Source organism: Cetorhinus maximus, chromosome 24 (genome assembly GCF_964194155.1).
Source record: "Cetorhinus maximus chromosome 24, sCetMax3.hap1.1, whole genome shotgun sequence".
NCBI lineage: Eukaryota > Metazoa > Chordata > Chondrichthyes > Lamniformes > Cetorhinidae > Cetorhinus > Cetorhinus maximus.
Genome location: NC_135902.1, coordinates 36948598 through 36957201, shown reverse-complemented (window position 1 = coordinate 36957201; position 8604 = coordinate 36948598). Strand labels below are relative to the sequence as shown.

Sequence of the window (8604 nt, the reverse complement as noted above, 5' to 3'; positions counted from 1 at the left end):
TACCAGGCTGGAATTGCTGCCTGACTAAAATTAATTGGATCCATTGCTTAATAATTAGCTAAGTGCTAAATCCATATTCAAATTTTACTATCCTGTCACATCATTTGAAGAAATGCACAGCTCGTATTACCACACACATGTATCTTTAAACCAAATCGTGCTATCTTAGACTGATTGGGTGGCACAATGGATTAAACAATAACCATTCACCTCTGGAATTAGGATTTACAACCAGTTCAAGCTGAATTGATGAAACATCACTCTTTTTGCTTGATATAAGGTGTCCTGGCCAATATATGACGTGCTCTTGTGTCTATAATCCTGGTCCTGAGCGGACATCTAATCACAGCACAAAATATGCCTCTCAGCACTCTTACTTAAAGATAAAACCACAAGATGGGTGGTATAGTAAGTTGTAAGACCAAAGACTGGCTCTTTTAATGTTTTTTTTACCCTCTGAAGTCTTCCAGAATAGATACCCTTATCAAGCAAAAGATAACTGAAGTTCTATTTAAAGACCTCCACCAATAATGTTCTTTAAACAGGAACTCAGAAATGCATGAGAGCCACCGATACTATGTGGCTGTCTGAGGTTTTCCATTCCCCCTGAAGGGAAAGTACCTGGTCACTCCCCAACCCCATGTTACTTTTCAAACTGATTAACATGATTGGGGTGTTAACCTTCCTTCGGTGGTGGCTTGCTTGTCTCTGATTCAGAAGGTTATGGGTTCAAGGCCCACTCCAAAGACTTGAGCATATAATCTAGGCTGACATTTCAGTGCAGCATTGAGGGAGTGCTTCATTGTCAGAGGGGTCATCTTTTGGATGAAATGTTAAACTGAGGTCTCATCTCTTCTCTTAGTTGGGTGTAAAAGATCCCATGGTACTAGTCAAAGAAAGCAGGGTGGTTCTCCTGGTGTCCTGGCCAATATTGATCCCTCATCTAACATCACTAATACAGACTTTTTGATCATCTATCTCATTGTTGTTTGTTCGACCTTGCTGTGAACAAATTGGCTACTGCATTTCGTATAATACAATAGTGAATACACTTCAAAAGTATTTCATTGGTTGTAAAGCACTTTTGGATATCTTGAGGTAACGAAAAGTGCTCTTTAAATGCAAATTCTTTCTTCTTTCTGCCTCACGGGGGTAGATCTTGACATTGTACAATGGTGTTAAACGGGTGATAGTGAACCAGCAGCTGGTTTTACAACTTTTGCAATTTTTATTCCTATTGAAGTCAATGGAGAGATGGAAGATGAGCTATCATCATTTTTAAGCTATTGGGTAAAGTCAAGATCTACTCCACATTATGAAAATCCCAGAAGAGAGCCAAATTCCTCCCAATCTAAGGTGCGTTGCACAGGTGTGCCAAACCTTGTGCTGTCTTTTTACTATTTTGAGCTTTTAAAAATATTCTCCGTGAATTGAAATTGGTGAAATTTGCAAAAATCGGCTGCATTAGACGTGTACTTGTGGTTACTGAACTGGGTTAGTTCAAGTACTAGAATTTGCTACGTTACAACAGTGAATACTTTTTGAAGTGTTTCATCGGCTTCAAAGTGTTTTGGGTCATTCATGAAAACCATTGTACAAACACATGTATTTTGTTCTTAAAGAGAGAATCCCAATGGCTTTTTCCCATTTTTAACATTTCCTTATATTTTATTATTGACTACAGGGGCGAGCAAGTCTTGTTTTGATCTCTGTTCTGTTATATTGCTTCCTTTGCTTTAACTTTTTGCCTCTCCCTTCTTTAAGGTTCTCCTCCAAGTGTACGTCCTTCTCTGTTCAAGCTGATCACTTCCTCGTCCTGTGCTTGTGTAACCAATCATAAGGAAATACAGTGGCGGGCATTCTGACCCCACTAAAATTTTGCCTAAGCGATTTCAGGCTAGTTCTTGAATGGGAGCCAAAGGTTCCTTTAAAGTCTGCTGCATGGGCTGCTTAACCCCTTGGACAAATAGATGGATCAATGTATGATGGGAGGTGATGGCGTAGTGGTATTGACACTGGAATAGTAATCCAGAGACTTAGGGTATTGCTCTGGGGACCTGGGTTTGAATCCCACCAAGGCAGATGGTGGAATTGGAATTCAACAAAAAAAATCTGGAATTAAAAGTCTAATGATGAGCATGAAATCATTGTCTGTTGTTATAAAAATCCATCTGGTTCACTAATGTCCTTTAGGGAAGAAAATCTGCTGTCCTCAGCTGGTCTGGCCTACATGTGACTCCAGATCTACAGTAATGTGGTTGACTCTTAAAAATGCCCTCTGAACAATGGCAGTTAGGGATAGGCAATAAATGCTGGCCTAGCCAGCAATGCCCACATCCCACAAACAAATAAAATAAAAAATGTATATTTCACTTGTGAGGGCCAATTGCACATGGGATCCTGCAACCAGTGTAGGTCACCCATTTGCATACTTTAGCAGCATCCCACTGGAAACCCAGGTGAGCTGTACTAGTTGCCTTTTGTGGGCTCACTTGGAAATTGCATCAGGCGGGCATTGGGCTCCTATGGGCCAGTCAGGGTTTTTTTCAGTTGAACATTACCCCCTAATGACTGAAAAACTGGCAGCTGACGATGAAGCAGGGAGAACACTGCTCAAGTGTCAGAGGAGCAGTGGCTATGCAGATGGCGTGGAGAGCATTTAGAGAAATGAGACCAAGGATATAGGCAAAACAAAAAGCTGCCACAATTTTTGAAAATTGTGTTTGGCTTTAAAGAGTACAGCTCCGTAGCATATAAACTTTATCATTATCTTGCTTTGTTGCATCCATTTCAGTTCTTTAAAAAAAAAACTGTAAATGATGACAATGTTATCAGGATTTCAGCTGGACAGTGATATGAAGCCCAGGGTGAGCTGCATTAAAATCAGCAAAAGTCCAAACGTCAGTCACAAACCAGGCAGTGATTCTGACTCAGGCAACCTGCTGATTCTATAACGGATGTCGAGACAGTAAACCCGACTTTTCTCTTTACAGACACTGACTGCCCTGCTGTGTATTTTCCATGTTGTTACATTTTATTTCAGTTTTCCAGCATTTGCTGGTACTGTTGAATTCAGTAACCATTTGATTCCAAACCCCAGTGATTGGCTCCAAATCTCCTGACATTGGCAGAAAGATGTTATTAATCATGGTTGTTTGTCGCTGTTTGATTTATTAAAGGAACCTGCTGACACTTCGATTCTCTCCTTAATCTGTAAAATTCAGCTGTATTTAGATGTATTACAGATGTATGTGTACAGATGTACACCCTGGTATTTTGCTAGATGCCATTTTTCCCCTTTTGACAAATCGTTTTTTTTTTGTTTTTGCAAAACATAACTATGAACCAGTAATAAACGATGGCTGTGTCCAGGAGTCGAATATAACGCTGCTCGTGTTAAATTGCTTCCTAAGTGCGGAAGGACACACTCAAAACTGGAACAAAGGCACCGAAGAGTTAATAACAATCGCTCGGCCTGTGATTGGAGAGCTGTCACGGGGTGAACCAGGAGAGAGAGAGAGAGAGAGAGACTTCGATCCGATTGAAATGAAATGAAAGGAGCCCCCGTCGCCAATTGGGCGAGAGCGGATGACAGGCCAGCCGAAGGAGAGAGGGAGGGGGGGGGGGGGGTCGCTGATTGGTCGGGGCAGGCTGGCAGTGACGGCAAACGGATCCAATGACTTGGCTCTCCCACTGACCTTTTCCGCCCTTCCGAAGTTCTTAGAGTTTTAGCCTCACCACCCCCCCCCCCAACCCAACGCACCGATGGGGAATAAACAGCAGCCGGGAGACTGGATACAATCTGTAAAATGTAACAAGCGGGGAGCTCTCTCTGAAATTGTAACATGTTCAGCAGACAGGGAGAATGGGGGAATCTATGCGGGGTAGCAGCACCGGGGGTTTTTGTTTTAAAGAATATTTTAATCCCTCCCCCTCTCTCCTGCTTTTTAAAAAAATATATATATTAAAAAGCTGCCCAGCTTCTTTAAGGGGGGACAAATCGTGCTCAATATGCGGCGGGCCGATGGCTACAATTTTCAAAGCGATTGAAATGTTTTCTACTCCTGGGCGGTGAGGAGAGGAGGAGGAGGGGGTAATGGCATCAAGTTCAGCACAACATGAAAACTCCACGTGTTCGCCATAACTCTGCAAAATGCATTCTAGTGAAGGTGCAGCGATTACATCTGAACAGCACCCAACCCTCCCCCCCTCCATTATCCATCTACCATCCCCCCTCCCCACTCCATCTCCTCCCCACCCGCCCAAAAAAATCTTATCACCTTCAGAAAGACGGTGGGAGATTTACTTATGGAGAAAGTTTAAATGAGAAACGAAAGGAAACTCGTGTGCGGAACTGATCGGAGAAATAAGCTGACCATATTTCTCCTCTCTTAAAAATGAGCAAAACAGATCCAGGACCGCGCGGATGGAAGCGAAAGTTGGAGCTTTGGAAGAATTCAGCAAGGAAGGAGGTGGAGAGTGATTGAAAGAAAGCAGACGTGTTTTGAATTAGAGAAAGAGAGAGAGAGAGAGAGGGAAAACAAAACGGGAGCCACTCAAAAGTGAAAATGTGACCGTGGTGAAATGTGGCGCGGTTTAAAATCCAGCCAAGACGCGAGAGAAGTGAAGGTAACGCTCTTCCATTGTCCTTTCTCAGCCCGCAAAAAACCATCTTGTTCATAAGGCGGCCGATCCGAGCTGACCCGGGGGGGGGGCGGGGAACCATCTCTGCAGCACCGCTTCTGTACAGAACAAAAGAGCACATGGCGCAGGACTTGGCAGGCACAAAGACACTTTAATAATAGTCAAATGCTTACTTATATATATTTTACGCAGTACATTGTTGGTGTTAAAATAACAGTTAATTAAGAAGGGTTAGGGGAAATTAATTTTAAAACTTGGGGATATGTGAGGAAGGGGTCTGTTCATTCTTTAGATCATAGGACTTGTGACTTTGAAGTAAAATCGGTTTGATTATTTGTAACGTGCCAAACCAAAGAGCTGGCCAGCTTATTCTGTCTTTCTCGCTTCGTTCACGGTTGTTAAACAGCTGTAAAAGAGGAAATCGCTATATTAATCAGTACTTATAGTGTCTTCGAGGTTTTTTGCGCGCCTACCTCAAAGCGTGTGATTGGAAACGTGTTAAAACTTTCTAACATAAACATTTTAATGAAGCTCTATGCAATTGTGTGTGTGTGTGTGTGTTTTGTGTATAGGGAAACATGTTTTTTTTAATATGGTCGTCCATCGTTCACTCGAGATAATTTATAAAGTGCTCAGAATATGTCTTGCTCCTTGAAATGGTGTTAAGAAACACTCTTAAAATGTATTAACTTTACAATTCTGCCCACTTGCAGCACATATCGTGGGACTGAAGCTGCCGATATTCTGTTAAATAGACGCTGGGACCATTTCACGTTTATTTCAATTCTCAACAACACAAATTTCACTCGGGCAGCCAGAATCAGAAAGGGAGCAGGCTGGCGCGATTTCCCCCGCGGTGTTACAGCAAGTTGCAAGTACAGATTTTTAGTGTGATAAGACTTCAGTAAATCTTATGCTATTTAATTTTTTTTTATCGAGTTGTTTACCATCTCTGTAACACGAATTGGCGTAAAGTAATTGGAAACAGCTACCGATTTGGAGTTCTAATTGAATTTGAAGTTGTTCAGATCTCATTTTGTTACCGAGGTACTTTCCAGAGAAATGTCTGTTTTGGTTTCCGATCCATTGATATTTGCGTTAGGATTTACAAAGGAAACAGCAGTAAAATCCCAACTACCAAGCATAACTATGTCCAAAATACGGCACTGGATATGTGTAAAATAATACTAGTCACTTCCTCTTAAGCATTTTAAATTCGCACATCTAAAAAAAATACACTCAAGATTTTGAACGTTGGTAACGCTAAGTCACACCTTGAATTTTACATTTGCAGGATTTTATTTTTTAGGATTAGGCTGCGGATGGAACATTCTTGTCAAGATTAGTCGGCTTCAAAAGCCTATGATTCTCCAAAACAATGTTAAACTTCTCAACTGGTTGCAGTCCAGAAATGTTAGCGTAGGCCATTTGCTAGAACTTTCTTCATTTCCAAAAAAAAAGCCCTAAGACGACCAAAATTGGAGCCAACCGTTCATTCTGCTGCAGCAGTTTAGAAATGCAGCCGGAGCGTGCAATTTCATACATTTTCTGAGCTTTTTTTTGCTGTGAATTGTATTTCGTTTTAAAAAGAGAAACCCAGCTATCTTTGATCCGCGTTGAACCTGATTAATGTTGTGTCGACTCTGCTCTCAAACGCCCCTTTTACACAACCCTTGCTCTGTAACACCCGCTGCCGATGTTACACATGGGCTCACATTTTGCGTTTAAGGCGTTTTAATCGGCTGGCTTTGCCTTAGCACCGGGGCGAATTCTGCTTTTATTGTTTTGCTTCATGTCCGGAATACAGTCTAACTTGGGTGAATAGGCTTTCCATACGGAGGTAGAATTAATGTGGAATCGAAACTGCGATTCTATTTTTTTCTGTTAAGTGAAGATGATTGTTTAAGAGCTGTTTAATGCTAACTGGGCGCTCAGCATTGACAACATAGACCTAACCCGTTAACTTTTCATATCAAACAAGGTCTTTTCGTGCAACTTCTGGCATATTTTGGAAACTCGTGTGACACTACCTCCTGAGACCAACACAAGTGTTAAGGCTCTTTTTGCTGGCGGGAACAGTCGCTAACGGTTAATGGTTAGGAATATGGGCTTTAATATTCTTCCCCCGCGTTTATTTTTACCTAATAGCTTATGTGTATCCCAGCAGAGATAGAGGGATTTAGATCTGTGATTGCACCGAATATTTCAGAGCAAGCTACTGAACTAAAGTTAAAGCGAATACATCAATCCACCCTCAGTTCTGACTGAGATGCCCAATTAAATTACATTTTTCGTTCGGAGGTGCTGAATTCTAATGCAAGGCTTGCAAAGAAATGACAACGTGTGCTTGGGTGAGTTCTGCTCGGAATCATTATTATTCTGTTATTGTTGTTCCTGAATTGTAAGGGCTGATCGAAAGAACTTGGCCTGTAGTGAAAGGTCTGGGACGTGGTGTTTGGACCACGATGCGAGGAAGCCTTGGGCTTTTTCTTTTGCAAGTCTGAACAGGAATTAGGTCTGGATGGGTTTGCCATGCAAGGTTGCAGCAGCAGGCACATTTTTAGGCCGTCCCACGCTAGCTATATGTGACTGCTTTTGGAACAAATGCAAGCCAAAACACACACACACATAAAAACCGTTTCTGATTTGTGCCGGTTCTTTGCTTCATTCATTCTGTTCTAAACATATTCTTTTCTGCATTAGGAGGGCCAGAGAAGAGGAGAGGAATGAATTGCTTGGAGGGTGGGGGGAGAGAAACACCCCGGACTACATAAAAGATGAAGAACCTACCATAAAACACGTACAAAGCACTGTTAATTCCCAAGGTTACTCATTGTGATTTAAGAATTCCGCCTTCAGACTGTTTCAAATAAGAACTTTCTAGAGTCTATGTGGTCACACACACGTTGATGCAGGAGCTTGTCTTTATTGTGGTCGCTGTATACTTCATCCGCTTGTGCCACTGCTTTGCCTGAAAACACAATAAAAGCATCAACTCTTCCCCCTTTTTGATCTTTATTTTTGCAAGTTGTAACTTTGGTAAACGCGTTTTGAAAAGGTGGAACGGTAAAGGCATATATATATATATATATATCTCGCTGGGGAAAAAGAGACAAAATAAAATAAGACCAACAATCTCCACGTTTTCAATAAATGTCCAGGCTCCCCTCTTTGGAGAAGGCGAAGCGGGAACACTCTGGGCCTGTGCAAAACTTCACGCGGTGTGCTTAAAACCGTGACAGTTTTCAACAAGAAAAAACATAACCGGGTGTTATTGCAGTCACCAAGGCGCTAGCATATCATTATCCCTTCTTGCCCCAACCCAGAGCAGCGAAACTAGATTTAGGAGCAGAATTCATTTGAGTTTGTGTTTACATTAATTTCGCAGACACAGCTTTTCGGTCGGAATTCTAATTGATCAGATGATTTATTATGTAAAATGAAAATCCGAGGGAACGATGAGCTCAAATTCTGCGGTTGACATTTTATCTAATTCTAAAAGCCACAAATGAGCAGGATTTTTCTGTACCACCGTCAGGGCCGTGTGGCGTCTCTCGCAGCTGCAATGCTGAGACTCTCTTCAAAGTGAAGACGACAGTTGTAATTATTTTGCCTTGCTCATTAGTCAATGATTAGTAAATATTTGAATGGTCGAGACTTCAAGATATTTTAAAATAATTTTTTTTATATTAAAAAAAAGGGCTGTTTATTTTCTCGCCAGAAACGTTCAATTTCGCGTCCTGACAATGTCAGATTGACTTTGAAGAGGGGACACTTTTTAAACGGTTCTAGCAACAGTATCGCTGCTTTCATGGTGCGGTTGCTGCAATGCTTTACTTTTATGGGGAGGGGTTGGGGAACCTAACATGAAGCATCGAGTGAGACTCCCGTTGTGGAGCAGCGGCGAGCTATCCCAGGGTAAAGACCCTGCTTTGAAAGCTCGGGGCCCTTTTCCCCGCT

General features: G+C 41.8%; 1 long non-coding RNA gene across 1 annotated transcript; it reads left to right on the top strand.

Moving 5' to 3' along the window:
- Positions 1-3943: 3943 nt before the first annotated feature.
- On the top strand, positions 3944-7644 carry LOC144699785 (uncharacterized). Its single transcript, XR_013580616.1, has 3 exons — positions 3944-4629; positions 5358-5519; positions 7348-7644. It is a non-coding gene; the product is annotated as an uncharacterized LOC144699785 (long non-coding RNA).
- Positions 7645-8604: the final 960 nt, after the last annotated feature.